Here is a 19,366-nt window from a genome sequence, read left to right as displayed (position 1 = left end):
AGTTAAAGGTTCGGGGGGGGGGGAGCGTATTAGTTAAAGTTCCGGGGGTGGGAGCGTATTAGTTAAAGGTCCGGGGGGGGGGGGGGCGCATTAGTTAAAGGTCCGGGGGGGGGGGCGTATTAGTTAAAAGTTCGGGGGGGGAGCGCATTAGTTAAAGGTTCGGGGGGGGGGGGGGGGAGCATATTAGTTAAAGGTCCGGTGGGGGGGGGGGGAGCGCATTAGTTAAAGGTTCGGGGGGGGGGGGGGGGGGGGGGCGTACTAGTTAAAGGTTCGGGGGGGGGGGGGGGGAGGGCGTATTGGTTAAAGGTACGGGGGGGGGGGGGCGCATTAGTTAAAGGTGAGGGGGGGTGAGGGGCATTGGCCCTTGGGTATTTTCACATTATCAAATCTGGCCCCCTTTGAAAAAAGTCTGGACACCACTGCCCTAGGATCTCTGCCCACTAGAACATCTGGGAGATTGCTTGTACCCTCCTTAGTGAAGACAGATCCAAAGTACCGGTTCAACTCGTCTGCCATTTCCTTGTTTCCCATAATAAATTCTCCCTCTTCTGTCTTCAAGGGACCCACATTTGCCTTGACTATTTTTTTCCTCTTTACATACCTAAAAAAGCTTTTACTATCCTCCTTTATATTATTAGCTAGTTTACCCTCGTACCTCATCTTTTCTCCACGTATTGCCTTCTTAGTCATCTTCTGTTGCTCTTTAAAAGAGTCCCAATCCTCTGGCTTCCCACTCTTCTTTGCTTTGTTGTACTTCTGCTCTTTTATTTTTATGGTGTCCTTGACTTCCCTTGTCAGCCACGGGTGTCCCTTACTCCCCTTGGAATCTTTCCTCCTCTTTGGGATAAATTGGATGAAGTTGAGGGGGGAGGTAAAGGGACAGGTGTTGCATCTCCTGCGATTGCAGGGGAATGTGCCCGGGGATGGGGTGGTTTGGGCAGGAAGGGACGAAAGGTCAGAGCCTCAGAATTAAAGGATGTTCCATTAGGAAGGAGATGAGGGGAAATGCTTTTAATCAGAGGGTGGTGAATTTGTGGAATTCATTGCCACAGAAGGCTGTGAAGGCCAAGTCGTGGATATTTTTAAGGCAGAAATAGCTGGATTCTTGATTAGTATGGATGTCAGAGGATATGGGGAGAACAGGTATAACAGGTATAACAGAGCTTTATTTGTCATTCGGTACCGAAGTACCGAACGAAACTACAAAACTACATAGCAGTCATAGAAAAAAAAAAGAACACAAGACACATAACCCCAACACAAACGTCCATCACAGTGACTCCAAACACCCCCTCACTGTGATGGAGGCAACAAAACTTCCACTCTCTTCCCCACGCCCACGGACAGACAGCTCGTCCCCGACCGACCCGCACAGTCCCCGCACCGGGCGCTGAAACGTCTCGCGGCCGAACCGGGCGATGAAAGGCCCGCGACCAAGCCTTGCGCAGCTAAGTCCCGTGGTCGAGCCGCACCGGGCGATGTTAGGCCCCGCAGCCGAGCCCTCCGGCGATGAAAAGCCCCGCAGCCGAGCTGCACCGGGCGATGTTAAGCCCCGCAGCCGAGCTGCACCGGGCGATGTTAAGCCCCGCAGCCGAGCCGCACCGGGCGATGTTAAGTCCCGCAGCCGAGCTGCACCGGGCGATGTTAAGCCCCGCAGCCGAGCTGCACCGGGCGATGTTAAGCCCCGCAGCCGAGCTGCACCGGGCGATGTTAAGCCCCGCAGCCGAGCTGCACCGGGCACTGTTAAGTCCAGCGGCCAAGCCGCACCGGGATGTAAAGTCCAGCGGCCAAGCCGCACCGGACACTGTTAAGTCCAGCGGCCAAGCCGCACCGGGATGTAAAGTCCAGCGGCCAAGCCGCACCGGGATGTAAAGTCCAGCGGCCAAGCCGCACCGGGATGTAAAGTCCAGCGGCCGAGCCGCAGCGGGCGATGTTAGGCCCCGCAGCCGAGCCGCAACCCGCGCCGTGAGGAAGAGAAAAGTTCCCCCCCCACACACCCACCCACACCACCACCCCCTCCCACACATACACAACCAAAAAAAATATATAAAAACCATCCCAACACCGACACACAACAAAAAAAAAGACGGACAGACTGCTAGTCAGCCGCTGCCGTTAGACAGGAGAATGGGGTTAGGAGGGAGAGATAGATCAGCCATGATTGAATGGTGGAGTAGAATTGAAGGGCAGAATGGCATAATTCTAATACTTTCATTGATGACATTATGACCTGATGATTGTCCAACTTCACCTGATAACCCAGACCTTCAGACCTGATGAAGTTGTTGTAAACCCTTTTGCACCCATTCCAATTGACTAACAAACCCGTCCTTCCCTTTGTCTCACCCTCCACTCAAAAACACAGGAGCAGGTCATCTGGCCCCTCGTGTCTGCCCCCTTTCACTGTGATCATGACGACCCCACCACACACCCCTACCCCCTCTTTAACATCCTCAAATTACCGCTAACCTCAATATCCTCCTGCTCCGATCTGCCTCCATATCTGAATAACCCATTCCATTCCTCCATCCCCACCGCAATCTCACAATCCTCCTCACTCTCCACACTCGTCCTCCCCGTCCACCCGCCCCCACCTCACGAAATTCCCCTCTCCATCCCCGGATAAAAACTCCGGGAGAGATGTCTGTTGTCCACCCGATGTGGTCGGGGTGAAACCTCGGGCAAGGTTTCAGTTGTCCGCCCGCCTGTGCCTGAGGCCGAGCGGCCTCTCCCCCGGTCCCGGAGCCGCGCTGCCCGAGTCTCCCCCCGACCCCCGGGGACTCTCTGATTCTCTGCTTCTCCCCCCAGTCTCCGTCACCCTGGATGTGGAAACAGCGCATCCGGAGCTCGATGTGTCTGAGGATCGGAAGAGGGTGAGACGGACCGGGACCCGGAGGAGTCTCCCTGACACCGGGAAGAGGTTTACAGGCAGTGCGCGTGTGCTGGGATCGGAGGGATTCACATCGGGGAGACATTACTGGGAGGTGGAGGTGGCGGGGAGTCGGGGCTGGAGACTGGGAGTCGCCGCAGAGTCTGTGGAGAGGAAGGGACAGGTCACACTGACCCCGGAGACTGGAGTCTGGGGCATCGGGCGGGGGTGGGGTGACGTGTTTGATGCATTCACCTCCCCTCCATCCCGTCTCCCCGCCCGTCCCATCCCCGGGAGGGTGGGAGTTTATCTCAGTTACGAGACCGGGACAGTTTCATTTTACGACGCGGGCACCAAGTCCCATCTCCACACCTTCACTGGGAATAAATTCACGGAGAAACTTTATCCTTTCTTCGGGAATTGTTGGGATGGAAACTGGCTGAGGATGAGCTCCGGTTCCGCTCCGGGTGTGTAAAAGGATCGGGTCCCGGGACCGGCGTCAGGAGCGGGGCTCAGGGGCTGTGGGGCAGAAACCCGGTGGACAACAGGTCGGCGCTGAACGGCTCCCATTTAATCCCCAAATTCCGCGTCGTAAAACCCCAGTGAGCGCGGAAATAAAACCAGGGGGAATGTAAATGTGGGAAGAGAGAAATAAACAGCAAGTGGAATCAGAGCTGTCCATCCGTTCATTTCAACTCGTTAACTGCGTCACTTCTTGGTTCCGCCACTAGATGGCAGCAACGCCACGCGGTGCGGCCACAGACCAGCTGTAACTTTGAGAATTAACTTTGACAATTGCAGAAACAGCGGGAATCTGATTTAATAAGTGACTTTTGTCACCTGTTACCACACCTGTGGCCCAAACCACATGCATGGATTAAAATGTGGAATAAAACCATGAATTGCCCCAAATACTCAGCAGGTCAGGCAGCATCTGCAAGGTGAAACAGACTTTACATTTCAGGTCTAATACAAGTCAAGTCAAGTTTATTTGTCATATACACACACACGATGTGTCGTGAAATGAAAGTGGCAATGCGTGCGGATTGTGCACAAAAAAGAATTACAGTTACAGCATATAAATAAAGTTAATAAGTTAATATAGAGAAGACAAAATTTAGTCCCTGGAGTTATAAATGTTAACAGTCCTGATGGCCTGTGGGAAGAAACTCCGTCTCATCCTCTCCGTTTTCACAGCGTGACAGCGGAGGCGTTTGCCAACCGTAGCATCTGGAACAGTCCGTCGCTGGGGTGGCAGGGGTCCCTCATGATTTTGCTTGCTCTGGATCTGCACCTCCTGATGTATAGGTCCTGCAGGGGGACGAGTGTAGTTCCCATGGTGCGTTCTGCCGAACGCACTACTCTCTGCAGGGCCATCCTGTCCTGGGCAGAGCTGTTCCCAAACCAGACTGTAATGTTGCCGGACAGGATGCTCTCTACAGCCCCAGAGTAGAAGCAATGAAGGATCCCCAGAGACACTCTGAATTTCCTCAGCTGTCTAAGGTGGTAAAGGCGCTGCTTTGCCTTACCCACCAGTTCGGCAATGTGCGTTGCCCATGTCAGATCCTCTGTGATGTGGACTCCCAAGTATTTAAAACTGCTCACCCTATCCACAATAGACCCATTTATCTCCAGTGGCGTGTACGCCCTTGGATGTTTAGCCCTTCTAAAGTCCACAATCAGCTCCTTAGTTTTAGTGACATTCAAGAGGAGGCTATTGTCCTGACAGCAGAGTGCCAGATCAGCCATCTCCTCCCGGTAGGCCTTCTCATCGTTGTCGGAGATCCGGCCCACCACCACAGTGTCATCAGCAAACTTGATGATGGAGTTTGAGCTGAACCTGGCCCCACAATCATGTGTGTACAGGGAGTACAGTAGGGGGCTAAGGACGCAACCCTGGGGGGATCCTATGTTCAGAGTGAGGGAGCTAGATGTGTGTTCTCCCATCTTGATCACTTGGGGCCTCGCGGTGAGAAAGTCCAGGACCCAGGCACACAGAGGGGTGCTTAGCCCCAGTTCCAGCAGCTTCTCAGCCAGACTGTTGGGGACTATTGTGTTAAAAGCTGAACTAAAGTAAATGAACAGCATCCTCACATAGCCCCCCTGGCTGTCCAGATGAGAGAGAGCGGTGTGCAGAACCTGGGAGACCGCATCACCCGTGGACCTGTTCGGACGGTATGCGAACTGTAGTGGGTCCATGTTGCGAGGACGACGAATGGTGTTTCCATTCGGATTTTCAGCAGCTGTGTTTTTTTTTAACTTTACCCAGTTGATTGGGTGATTGGAATGTGAGACTGAGCATATACTGCCTACAAAAAACAGAAAACGTCCGCATTCAGCAGCTTGGGCAGTATACTATGGGCACAGCGCTGTGGGGTTTAAATATAGCACTATGTCCACAGTGCTATGGGTCTCAGATTGCTCAGGAAATTTACGTTTACCAAGGGTGACCATCCCTGTTGGGTGCTGGGGGAATGAGATGCTGACGTTCAGGTGAATTGTTAAACTCCAGTGACATCCGCTCCATTGGATGGACTTAGTTTCGTATGGTTTAGTTCATTTCAGAGGTGCAGATCGGAAACAGGCCCTTCAGCCCACCGATTCCGTGCCGACCATCAACATTATGACCATTACCATCAACACTATCATACACAATGGGGACGTTTTAAAATTCTTAACGGAGCCAATTAACCTACCAACCTGCACGCCTTTGAAATGTGGATGGAAACCAGATCACCTGGAGGAAACCCATGCGATCACACGGAGAACGTATAAACTCTGTGCAGACGGCACCCGTTGTCAGGATTGAACCCTGACTCTGTATATCTAATGTTTAAAAGACACTGGGACAGGAACATGGATAGGAAAGGTTTAGAGGGTCGTGGGCCAAATTTGGGGCAGGTAGGACTAGTGTAGACAGGGCATGTTGGTTGTGTTGGGCCCGTTTCCACACTATGACTTAATTGGTGCATCAGGCTTGACTTGGTGTAATGAATATTTGAATAATTGAATAGGCAGCATCACCAGAGAACATAGATTGAGTCCGAAACGTCGCCTATCCATGTTCTCCAGAGATGCTGCCTGATGAGCGTTTGACTGCACTGGCCTGTGCTCGCTGGAGTTTAGAAGAATGCAGGGGGACCTCATCAAAATGTACTAAATAATGAAAGGCTTGGATATAGTGGAGATGATGTTTCCACCAGTGGGATAATCTAGGTCTAGAAACATAGAAAATAGGTGCAGGAGTAGGCCATTCGGCCCTTCGAGCCTGAACCGCTATTCAATATGATCATGGCTGATCATCCAACTCAGTATCCCTTACCTGCCTTCTCTCCATACCCCCTGATTCCTTTAGCCACAAGGGCCACATCTAACTCCCTCTTAAATATAGCCAATGAACTGGCCTTAACTACCTTCTGTGGCAGAGAATTCCACAGATTCACCACTCTGTGTGAAAAAAAACGTTCTCATCTCGGTCCTAAAAGACTTCCCCCTTATCCTTAAACTGTGACCCCTCGTTCTGGACTTCCCCAACATCGGGAACAATCTTCCTGCATCTAGCGTGTCCAACCCCCTAAGAATTTTGTACGTTTCTATAAGATCCCCCCTCAATCTTCTAAATTCCAGCGAGTACAAGCCGAGTCTATCCAGTCTTTCTTCATATGAAAGTCCTGCCATCCCAGGAATCAATCTGGTGAACCTTCTCTGTACTTCCTCTATGGCAGATTAGGAGACCAAAACTGTACGCAATACTCCAGGTGTGGTCTCACCAATGCCCTGTACAACTGCAGCAGAACCTCCCTGCTCCTATACTCAAATCCCCTGGCTATGAATGGCAACATACCATTCGCTTTCTTCACTGCCTGCTGCACCTGCATGCCTACTTTCAATGACTGGTGTACCACGACACCCAGGTCTCGTTGCATCTCCCCTTCTCCTAATCGGCCACCATTCAGACAATAGTCTGCTTTCCTGTTCTTGCCACCAAAGTGGATAACCTCACATTTATCCACATTATACTTCATCTGCCATGCCTTTGCCCATGCACCTAACCTATCCAAGTCACGTTGCAGCCTCCTAGCATCCTCCTCACAGCTAACACTGCCCCCCAGCTTCGTGTCATCCGCAAACTTGGAGATGTTGCATTCAATTCCCTCGTCCAAATCATTAATATATATTGTAAATAGCTGGGGTCCCAGCACTGAGCCTTGCGGTACCCCACTAGTCACTGCCTGCCATTCTGAAAAGGACCCGTTTATTCCTACTCTTTGTTTCCTGTCTGCCAGCCAGTTCTCTATCCACATCAATACTGAACCCACAATACCGTGTGCTTTAAGTTTGCACACTAATCTCTTATGTGGGACCTTGTCGAAAGCCTTCTGGAAGTCCAGATATAACACATCCACTGGTTCTCCCTTATCCACTCTACATCCTCGAAAGTTTCGTCAGACATGATTTACCTTTCATAAATCCATGCTGACTTTGTCCAAATGATTTCACCACTTTCCAAATGTGCTGCTATCCCATCTTTAATAACTGATTCTAGCATTTTTCCCACTGCCGATGTTAGACTAACTGGTCTGTAATTCTCCGTTTTCTCTCTCCCTCCCTTTTTGAAAAGTGGGGTTACATTAGCTACCCTCCAATCCTCAGGAACTACTCCAGAATCCAAAGAGTTTTGAAAAATTATCACTAATGCATCCACTATTTCTGGGGCTACCTCCTTAAGCACTCTGGGATGCAGCCTATCTGGCCCTGGGGATTTATCGGCCTTTAATCCATTCAATTTACCTAACACCACTTCCCGACTAACCTGGATTTCACTCAGTTCCTCCATCTCATTTGACCCCCGGTCCCCTGCTATTTCCGGCAGATTATTTATGTCTTCCTTAGTGAAGACAGAACCAAAGCAGTTATTCAATTGGTCTGCCATGTCCTTGTTCCCCATGATCAATTCACCTGTTTCTGACTGCAAGGAACCTACATTTGTTTTAACTAATCTTTTTCTCTTAGAAGAAGGTCATAGCCTCAGAATTGAAGAATGTTCTTTTAGGAAGGAGATGAGCAGGATTTTCATTTTGCCAGAGGGCAGTGAGTCTGTGGAATTCTTTGCCACAGATGGCTGTGGAGGCCATCAGTGGATGTTTTTATGGCAGAAATAGTTAGATTCTTGATTATATCGGGTATCGGAGGTTATGGGGAGAAGGCAGGAGAATGGGGTTAGGAGGGAGAGATAGATCAGCCATGATTGAATGGCGGAGTAGACAATGGGCGGAATGTCCTAATTCTGCTCCTATCACTTGTGACCCGCTGAGTTACTCCAGCACTTTGTGTCCTTTTGAACATAATATTCTCGAGTGCAGCCTCACCAGTGAGTTGGACAAAGTGAGTGCTGTGGTCTTTGCAGATGGGACACTGAAACATGTGAAGCTCCCACTGTCAGTCCAGGCGTAGGTTGGGTGACCAAGTCAAGGGCTCCCAGGAGATTTTTTAATGAAATAACACGTTTAAACACGGCTGTTTGTCTATCCCTTTTCACTGAACAGAATGATTTAGAAATAAACACAACTGTTTTGTTGAATGGCGCTGTGGATAACTTCCTGGAACTTTACTTCTGTAACTTATGTTCATCCCCATGACCAAAGCTTCAAAGAGTTGCCAATCTTTGAAGCCGGGATAAGGCTGGGGGAGCGGGGGAGCGGGGGACCTTGTCACGTGCGGAGGGCGAGACAATGGGAGCGCCCTGAGTTATGTCACTCTGCTGTCATGTGCCGTGGGGAAAAGGTCTGTGGACGGAGATTGCTGTCACGTTTGTCGGGGGCGGGTTGAATGGGATCTGGCGTCACGTGTCGGGGGCGGCATTATTGGGATCTGGTGTCACTTGTCGGGGCGGACAAATGGAGATCTGGTGTCACGTGTCGGGGGCGGGGAATGGGGTCTGGTGTCGGGTGAAGGGTCTGGTGTCACTTATCGGGGCGGGAGAATGAAGTCTGGTGTCACGTGCCGGGGGCGGGAATGGGGTCTGGTGTCACGTGCCGGGGGCGGGAATGGGGTCTGGTGTCACGTGTCGGGGCGGGTGAATAGCGATCTGGTGTCACGTGTCGGGGGCGACGGGGCGGAATTGCGGCGCCGGCCAGTGACGTGTGGTTGGGCGCGCGGGCGGGCCAGCGCTGGAGCAGGAAGGGGGGAGAGGGGGTGAGTAACCATGGCGACCGGAGGTGGGGGGAGAGGGGAGGCAACCGCGGGGCCCGTCTCCATGGAGACGCGGCCTGGTCCCAACCTGGACAGGGAAGAGGGAGGAAAAAGGGGAAGGGCGGGTTGTGGGGGAGGTGTTTGTGGAGGAGAAGTGACGGGGAAAATGAGGAGGGGGGTGTGAGGGGTGGGAGGCGAAGGGAAAGGGGACGGAGCGGATGGGGGTGGCTGAGGGTCGGGAAGGGAGGAGGGAGGAGAGGTGGGAAAGGAGGGCAGGCAGAAGAGGAGAGGTTGAGGGGAGGGGGACAAGATGGGATACATTGATAAATGGACAATAGCTGCAGGAGGAGGCCTTTCGGCCCTTCGAGCCAGGACCGCCATTCAATGTGGTCATGGCTGATCATCCACAATCAGTGCCCTGTTCCTGCCTTCTCCCCATATCCCTTGGTTCCACTGGACCCTAGAGCTCTATCTAACTCTCTCTTGGATATATCCGGTGAATCCACAGATTCACAACTCTCTGGGTGAAAAAGGTTTTTCCTGATCTCAGTTCTAAATGGCCGACCCCTTATTCTTAAACTGTGTGTGACCCCTGGTTCTGGACTGCCCCAACACCGGGAACATGTTTCCTGCATCCAGCGTGTCCAATCCCTTCATAATTTTATGTGTTTCTATAAGGCACGGTGGCGCAGCGGTAGAGTTGCTGCTTTACAGCGAATGCAGCTCCGGAGACTCAGGTTCGATCCTGACTACGGGTGCTGCACTGTAAGGAGTTTGTACGTTCTTCCCGTGACCTGCATGGGTTTTCTCCGAGATCTTCGGTTTCCTCCCACACTCCAAAGACGTACGGGTATGTAGGTTAATTTGACTGGGTAAATGTAAAAAATTGTCCCTAGTGTGTAGGATAGTGTTAATGTGGGGGGATTGCTGGGCGGCGCAGACTTGGTGGGCTGAAAAGGCCTGTTTCCGCGCTGTATATATATGATATGATATGATATGAAGACCCCCGCTCATCCTTCTAAATCCCAGTGAATACCAGCCCTGCAGCTCCATTCTTTCATCATATGACAGTCCCGCCATCCCGGGAATTAACCTCGTGAACATGCGCTGCACTCCCTCAATAGGAAGACAGCTCATTCCATGTACCTACCACCCTTTGTATAAAAAAAAGTGACCCCTCACGTTCCTGTGAAATCTTTCCCCAGTCTCACCTTAAATCTATGTCCTCTGGTTCTTGATTCCCCGAATCTGAGTAAAGGACTCTGTGCCTCTACCCTAGCTATTCCCTTCAGGATTGTATACGTCATCATAAGGTGACACCTCATCCTCCTGCGCTCCAAGTAATAAAGTCCGAGCCTGTTCAACCTCTCCCTATTGCTCAGGCCCTCAAGTCCTGGCAACATCTTTGTGAAACTTCTCTGTAATCTTGCCAGTTTAACGACATTTATACATGAATGACACACAACATTCTACAAGAAAGAAGACTGTGCGAAAAAGCGAGACTTTTATTCTGCCAATTCTGCAGGGGCATTGTAACTGTTCGTGCCAGCCCCAAACTGTGGTCCCAAATCGCCCCTTCCAGTTTTTAATTGTGTGATTTTTCTATTAACACAAGTTTGCTAGGAATGCAACTATTACATTACAGCAGGAATGTATATTTTAAATTAGTTTATTAATATAAACTGCAGATTCTGTTTCTAATATTGCAGCCATTTCAATGACAATTTTAATGTTTTAAATATTTTTGTGGATTTTGTTTGAATTATTCATTGGATGCAAAGACACAATTGGACACAATCCGAGACTGTGGAACAGCATCCCTCTCCCCATCAGAACTGCCCCCACCATCGACTCCTTTAAGTCCAGGCTCAAAACCTGTTTCTACTACCCAGCATTTGAGGCCCTCTTAGGGGGTGCTGTGAACTGTTTATGTATGCGCTGTTATGTTTGTGTGCCACTGTATGTTCGTTTCTTAGTACCTGAACTGATGTACAGCACTTTGGTCAACGTGGGTTGTTTTTAAATGTGCTATACAAATAAAATTGACTTGACTTGACACAAAACAGACATCTAAAGAGACCCAAAACATCACCCATTCCTTCCATCCGGACATGCCACCTGTCCCGCTGAGTTACTCCAGCAATTTGTGTCTATGTTTGGTTTAAACCACCATTTGCAGTTCCTTCCTACACACAAACAGACCATTCGGCCCAATCATACATTTCTGGTCTTCATGCTCCAGGCAAGCTTCCTCCTCAGTTTAAAACTATCGGCATAACCCCCTTTTTTGCCTTTTCCCTCGGGTGGCACAGTGGCCTAGATGGTAGAGCCGCTGCCCCACGGCGCCAGATACTAGGGTTTCCGTCCTGACCTCGGGTACTGTCCGTGTGGAGTTTGCACATTCTCCCTGTGACTGCGTGGGTTTCCTCCGGGTGCTCCGGTTTCCTCCCATATCCCAAAGACGTGTGGGTTCGTAGGATTATTGGCTTCGGTAAAAATTGTAAATTGTCGCTAGTGATTAGCCTATTGCTAGTGAACAGGGATCACTGGTTGGTGCGGACCCGGTGGGCCGAAGGGCCTGTTTCTGCGCTGTATGTCCCCCCCCGGTGTCTCGGTAGTTTTGAGTTTCGTTGATTGAGTTCAGTTGTCACACGTACCGAGGTGCAGTGAAAAGCTTTCGTTGAGTGCTAACCAGTGGATGAGAAAGTGATATACTATAGAACGAGGGTGATCGATGGTCGGCGTGGACGCGGTGGATTGAAGGGACTGTTTCCGTGCTGTATCTTTAAACTAAAATATATTCACTCTATTCTGTTCAACCTGAGGGAGTGGGTCACACATTCCCACTGTTCTTTGGCTAAAAAACGTTCTTTGGTTTACTTTAAGAGATATAGCGCGGAAACAGGCCCTTTGGCCCACCGTATCCGTGCTGACCAGCGATACCTGTACATTAGCACTATCCCACACAGGGTGGCGCGGGTCTCTGATGATGCTGGCTGCCTTTCCCAGGAGCAGGAGAAATCTTCCTTCGAAATCTCACCTAAAAAAGAAATCAGAGCAAATGGAGCAGCAACAAAGCAGAAGCAACAGGGCAGCGCAGTGACACAAGTAGTGCTGCTGTCTCCTAGTTCTGGTGAGCGGGTTCCATCCTGACCTCGGGCGCTGCCCGTGTGGTTCACGCCTTCTCCTGGTGACCGCGTCGGATTCCTTCCACGTCCACAATACACACTGGTTCTATGGTCAATCGGCGACTGTAAATTATCCCTGTGAAAGTGGGTGGTGGACGGATGAATGGGAATTAAAGGGCACGTGAGAAGGAAAAGGCAGCAGGGAATTGTATTGGGGGAAGAGGATTGATGGGTTATAAGATTCACTCTCTGCACTCGTCCTCCCCGCCCTCCCCCCACCCGAAACCTCACAAAATTCCCTCTCCATCCCGGATAAAGACTCCGGGAGACATGTTCTCCCCCGGTCCCGGGGCCGCGCTGCCCGAGTCTTCCCCGACCCCCGGGGACTCTCTGATTCTCTGTTTCTTCCCCCCAGTCTCCGTCACCCTGGATGTGGAAACAGCGGGTCCGCGGCTCGAGGTGTCTGGATCGGTAGAGGGTGTGATGGACCGAGACCCGGAGGAGCCTCCCTGACACTGGGAAGAGTTTACAGTCAGTGCGTGTGTGCTGGGATCGGAGGGATTCACATTGGGGAGACATTACTGGGAGGTCGAGGTGGCGGGGAGTCGGCGCTGGAGTCTGGGAGTCGCCACAGAGTCTGTGGAAAGGAAGAGACCGGTCACACTGACCCCGGAGACTGGAGTCTGGAGTATCTAGCGGCGGCTGGGTGACAGATTTGATGCAGTCACCTCCCTCCATCCCGTTCCCCCGCCCGGCCCATCCCCGGGAGGGTGGGAGTTTATCTCAGTTACGAGTCCGGGACAGTTTTATTTTACGATGCGGTCAACAAGTCCCAAATCCACACCTTCACTGGGAATAAATTCACGGAGAAACTTTATCCTTTCTTCGAGACTTATTGGGATGAAAACAACTGGCTGAGAATCTGCTCCGGTTCCGCTCCGGGTGTGTAAAAGGGTAGGGTCCCGGGACCGGCGTTGGGAGCGGGACTCAGGGGCTGTGGGGCAGAAACTCGGTGGACAACAGGTTGGCGCTGAACGGCTTCCATTTAATTCCCAAATTCCTCGTTGTAAAACCCCCAGTGAGCGCGGAAATAAAACCAGGGGGAATGTAAATGTGGGAAGAGAGAAATAAACAGCAAGTGGAATCAGAGCTGTCGATCCGTTCATTTCAACGCGTTAACTGCATCCGTCAACGGAACAGAAATACTTTTTTTGTAATTCTGTGTCTTGTTGCTTTTATTTTTGTATGGCTTTATGGTAATTCGCATATCACTGTACCTGAATTGGTACACGTGACAAAAAAATACATTTGAAACCTATATCTCTAAAACTTACTAAAGCTTACTTGGAGAATTTAATGCTATTAAACTAGCTCTTGTTTCTGATCTTTGTTTCTGATTGTCTTTGTTTCTGATTATCGTGTAACGAAGATCTGTGAAGAAGAAGAGGGGGAGGAGGTGGAGGTGCAGGGAGAGGGAGAGAATGAGAGGGAGTGGAGCTAACATTACCCCAGCACATAGCCCAGTCCAGTTAAGTGGAAGTATATTTCTGGGGCTGTCTCCGCACATCCAAAATCTGTCCGCTTTGGCTACATCTGCCATCAAGATAGCCCTACAATTTGGCAGTAAAGTATCAGCAACCTTCAGTGGCCAGTCACGGGCTGACTGACGCGGATCTTGCTGATTGCATCTCCAGATCCTGGTACATTTACCTGGGAATTTCCTTACTGGATGCATGCCATTCACTGCATAATAGCACTCATATTGCTCCGTACTTTTGATCTTAATCCCTTGTCGTGGCTTGGGGTAGGGTTTTCTTACCTGTGTGAAATGCCATAATGCACAGTGCTCTGCTGAGAGTGTTACTGTGTTGATCCTGCTGCATTTAGACACTGTATTGGGCAGTAAGACATAACTGACCAGTGTTTTATGTCTTGCAAAAATTCTGTACAATGCGTATAGTTATGAGGATCTGGTATAGCCAGTAATGGTTCCCTGGCTTTGGCGCATATGACGCATTATGATAGCTTCATAGTTTGTGCCGTGTATTCATAGAGAGTCATAGAGTCCTACAGCACAGAAAGAGGCCCTTCGGCCCATCGTGTCCCCGCCGCCCGTTACCAAACACAGTCTAATTTTAATCCCATTTTCCCGCATTTGGACCGTAGCCCTGAATGTTGTAGCATTTCAAGTGCCCATCCAAATGCCTCTTAAACGTTGTGAGTGTTCCCGCCTCCACCACCACCCCAGGCAGTGAGTTCCAGACTCCAACCACCCTCTGGGTGAAAAAGTTCTTTCTCACATCCCCCCGAAACCTCCCTCCCCTTACCCTGTATCTATGTCCCCTCGTTGTTGAATCTTCCACCAGTGGAAGAAGTTCCCCGCCATCTACCTTATCTATGCCCCTCATGATCTTGTACACCTCGATCATGTCCCCTCTCAGCCTTCTCTGCTCCAGGGAAAACAACCCCAGTCTGCCCAGTCTCTCCTCATAGCCGAGGCCCTTCATCCCTGGCAGCATCCTGGTGAATCTCCTCTGCACCCTCTCCAAAGCTATCACATCCTTTCTATAATGTGGTGACCAGAACTGTACACAATACTCCAGCTGTGGCCTCACCAGTGTTTTGTACAATTCCATCATTACCCCCCTACTTTTATATTCGATGCCCCGGCTAATGAAGGCCAGTAACCCATATGCCTTTTTGACCACCCTGTCCACCTGTCCTGCCTTCAAGGACTTGTGTACCTGTACTCCAAGGTCCCTCTGTACCCCTGTCTTCCCTAGGGTCCTTCCATTCATGGTGTACTCCCTCTCCAAGTTATTTCTGCCAAAGTACATCACCTCGCACTTTTCAGGATTAAATTCCATCTGCCACTGCTCCGCCCATCTGACCATCTCATCTATATCTTCCTGCAACTTGCAGATCCCTTCCTCGCTATTCACCACCCCCCCCCTACCTTTGTGTCATCTGCAAACTTGCTGATCATGCCCTGTACGTTAACATCCAGATCATTTATGTAGATTACAAACAGTAAGGGACCCAACACTGATCCCTGCGGCACCCCACTGGACACCGGCCTCCAGTCACAGAAGCACCCTTCTACCATCACCCTCTGCCTTCTGTCACTAAGCCAGTTTTTTATCCAATTTGCCAAGGTGCCCTGGATCCCATGGGCTCTTACCTTCTTGACTAGTCTCCTGTGTGGGACCTTGTCAAAAGCCTTACTGAAATCCATGTATACCACATCCACTGCACTACCCCCATCTACCTCCTTGGTCACCCCTTCAAAAAATTCAATCAAGTTAGTCAGACATGACCTTCCCTTAACAAAGCCATGTTGACTATCCTTAATTAACCCTCGATCCTCCAAGTGAAGACTGATTCTGTCCCTCAGAATCTTTTCTAGCAGCTTCCCCACCACCGATGTCAGACTCACCGGCCTGTAGTTCCCAGGTTTATCCCAACTGCCCTTTTTAAATAATGGCACCACATTAGCTATCCTCCAGTCCTCCGGTACATCCCCTGTTGCAAGAGAGGCTCTGAAAATTTGTGCCAGAGCCCCCGCAATCTCCTCCCTTGCCTCTCTCAGCATCCTGGGATACATTCGTCAGGGCCCGGACTCCATTTCTAAGTCCGCATCGCCCTCCTCCCTCGTAAAAACAGATGCAAAAAATTCAGTTAAAACATCTCCTACATCCTCTGGCTCCACACATAGCTTTCCACTATGCTCCCTGATGGGCCCCACTCTTTCCCTCGTTATCCTCTTACCCTTGATATACTTATAGAACACTTTGGGATTTTCTTTTATTTTGCCCGCTAGTGCTATCTCATGGCCCCTTTTTGCTCTCCTAATTTCTTTTTTAAGAACCGCCCTATACCTTCTGTATTCCTCTAATGATGTCTGTGCCTTAAGTTCTTTATGCCTTCCAAAAGCCCCCCTTTTTTTTCCGAATCAATCCTACTATATCGTTCGACATCCAAGGTTCTTTGGACTTGTTTGTCCCACCCTTAAACTTTTGGGGAACATGCTTCCTCTGTACTTTTTCAATTATTCCTTTGAATGACTCCCACTGTTCTGATGCGGTCCTCCCCACGAGAAGCTGATCCCAGTCTACCAGGGCCAACTTCTGCCTTATCAGATTAAAATCGGCCTTGCCCCAATTTAGAAATTTTCCTCTTTCCTCTGGTCCCTCTTTATCCTTTTCCATTACCACCTTAAATATCACTGAATTGTGATCACTGTCACCAAAATGCTCTGCCACTGACACTTCAGCCACCTGTCCGGCCTCATTTCCCAAGATTAAGTCCAATACCGCCCCCTCCCTTGTTGGACTTTCAACATATTGGCTCAAAAAGCCCTCCTGGATGACCCTTAGGAACTCTGCACCCTCAGGGCCCTTGACACTTTGGCTATCCCAATCAATATTCGGGAAGTTGAAATCCCCTACTATTACTACCCTGCTGTTTTCACACACCCCCGAGATTTGCCTACAAATATGTTCTTCTATTTCCCTCTGACTGTTTGGGGGTCTGTAGTATACACCCAGTAAGGTGCATGCCCCTTTTCTATTTCTCAATTTCTCTATTGCGCCCACTTATACCAATCATTAGTGGCCGCCATGAGCCACGTAACCGAGTCATAGCCATACATATTCCTAATGTCCCTTCGATCCCGCACCTGCTCCCCTAACCCTAGCAGGGCAACGTTAGGACCAGCCTGGTCCAGCCAAGTCCAAACCTGCACAGTCGATGACTTCCAGGTCTGAGTTGGAAGGGGCAATAGTGGCCTCCCCCCTGTCGCCTCCGCCCATATTGTCGCGAGGAGGACCGGCGCCCACGACCTCATCTTCAACAACCTCAGAATCACTAATGTCTCCCAAGACTTCCTTTATGAGCTGGGCAACGCTTGGTCCTTCCCCTGCGTTTTCATTCTCACGCTCGCTTACCTCTTCTGCATTTTCGTTCTCTCGTTCGCTTACTTCGAGGTTATTCACAGGTTGTGCCTGTGGGACAGTCCTTGTACAATGATTGAGGTGGTACCATGTAGACCGGCCTTCTACCTGGACAGTAGTCGGTGAGGCTTTAGTTACCATGAACGGGCCTTCCCTTCTTGGCTCATTCCACCTTCGTCGAAAGGCTCGCACATAGACCAGATCTTTTTTTTTGATAAATATTTTTATTAAACATAAGTACATATTAATAAAATATACTTATCACATACATTCGTAATATTATTAATATTAACAATTATGTCTTACATATTTCTATACTTTTTTTCTTTTTTTCCAGAGAGGGAAAGATAGAGAAAAATAAAATAAAAATAAGAAATCCAAATTGGAGAAATGAATGGAGTATTAAAAAAGTTATCTATCATTGGAGATATATCCATGATTTATTATACATAATTCTTCCTCCATTCCATTATTCAGGCCACGGTCAGGTCCTCGCACCAAGCCATTTTGACCCTTTAAATATGCAATAAATGGAGACCATATTCCTCTGAAAAGATTCAACCTGTCCATTAGTACAAGTCTCAATCTTTCCAGATGAAGTGTCTCCGACATTCCTGTAATCCACATTTTAATTGTGGGGGATGTAGGACCTTTCCAGAATTTCAGTATTAATTTTTTCCCAATTATTAAACTATAATCAATAAAAATTCTTTGATTCATTGTTATTAATTGATCTGTTTCTAATATTCCCAGTATTATTAAGTTTGAGTCAGGGATCAGCTTCATATTAACAACATTCGAAATTATTTTAAATATTTCTGTCCAGAATTTAGTGATTTTTTCACAGTTTGTGAATATGTGCGTTAAGTTAGCTTCCAATTGCTGACATTTGTCACAAATGGCAGATATATTTGGAAAAATACTATGTAATTTAGCTTTTGAATAATGTAGTCTATGTAATATTTTAAATTGTATAAGAGAGTGTCTAGCATTTAGCGAACAGTGATGTATGTGTTGTAAACTTTCATCCCATATATCAGGTCTAATAATTTGACCTAATTCATTTTCCCATGATTGTCTATATATTTCTGTCCTTGGAGCGTCGTTTTCCAGTAAAATATTATAAATATATGATATCAATTTTTCTGTATTTGGGTGTTTATTCAGACATTCATCTAAAATCTCTGTCTTTCTATTTCTAATTTCATGTGTATTTGCTTTTACATAATCTCTAATTTGTAAATATCTAAAGTAATCTTTTGAATGTAATCCATAAATTTGTTGTAATTCTTGAAATGAAAGGAAAAAATTTTCCCTATAGAGATCTCCCATCTTATTAATTCGCTTACCTCTTCTGCATTTTCGTTCTCTCGTTCGCTTACTTCGAGGTTATTCACAGGTTGTGCCTGTGGGACAGTCCTTGTACAATGATTGAGGTGGTACCATGTAGACCGGCCTTCTACCTGGACAGTAGTCGGTGAGGCTTTAGTTACCATGAACGGGCCTTCCCTTCTTGGCTCATTCCACCTTCGTCGAAAGGCTCGCACATAGACCAGATCTCCGGGTTTAATAAGTCCTTCTTCCTAGTCCGCCTCTGGTTCTTTTTGCTTTTCCTGTGTATAAATAGACTTGTGTATCATAGTTAACTGTTGCTTGTACTGTTTAAGTTCCACCTCTAATTGTTCCAAGCTTGGTCCCTTGTAAGGACCTCTCCATTTGGGCATTGGCATGGGTCTGCCAGTGAGCATCTCATGTGGTGTTAAATGAGTTATTCGATTAGTTTGCATGCGACAGCTCATTAATGCCAGTGGCAGGGCATCGATCCAGTTTAACTTTGTGGTTGCACAAATCTTATTCAGCTTGGCCTTCAATGTTCCATTAACCCTTTCTACCATGCCCTGAGATTGAGGGTGGTACACACACCCAAATCTTTGTTTCACTCTTAGGGCTTGCAACACCAACTTAACTGTTTTTTGGATAAAAGTCCCTGCATTGTCGGAGCTGATTTCGGTCCGTATGCCGAATCGTGGGATGACCTCGTTAGTCAGAAACTTGACTACAGTACCTGCACCCAAGTCTTTAGATGGTACTGCCTCCACCCACCTGCTAAATCTATCAATTACTAACAGCATGTATCTTTTCCCTCTTACCATTTTCAGCATGTCCACATAGTCGATCACCAAGTGTCTAAATGGTCCTTCAGGCACAGGTATATGACCTATAGG

General features: G+C 48.8%; 1 protein-coding gene and 1 long non-coding RNA gene across 2 annotated transcripts in view; both read left to right on the top strand.

Moving 5' to 3' along the window:
* The window catches only part of LOC144603166 (zinc-binding protein A33-like), a 57,066-nt gene that overhangs the window by 16,933 nt on the left and 20,767 nt on the right, over nt 1-19,366 (top strand). The window lies entirely within an intron of this gene.
* LOC144602721 (uncharacterized) lies at nt 8,971-13,573 on the top strand. The gene is made up of 2 exons (XR_013548487.1): nt 8,971-9,064; nt 12,605-13,573. It is a non-coding gene; the product is annotated as an uncharacterized LOC144602721 (long non-coding RNA).

This window comes from Rhinoraja longicauda, chromosome 19 (assembly GCF_053455715.1).
Source record: "Rhinoraja longicauda isolate Sanriku21f chromosome 19, sRhiLon1.1, whole genome shotgun sequence".
NCBI classification, from domain to species: Eukaryota; Metazoa; Chordata; class Chondrichthyes; order Rajiformes; family Arhynchobatidae; genus Rhinoraja; species Rhinoraja longicauda.
This window is presented reverse-complemented; position numbering and strand designations above follow the sequence as displayed.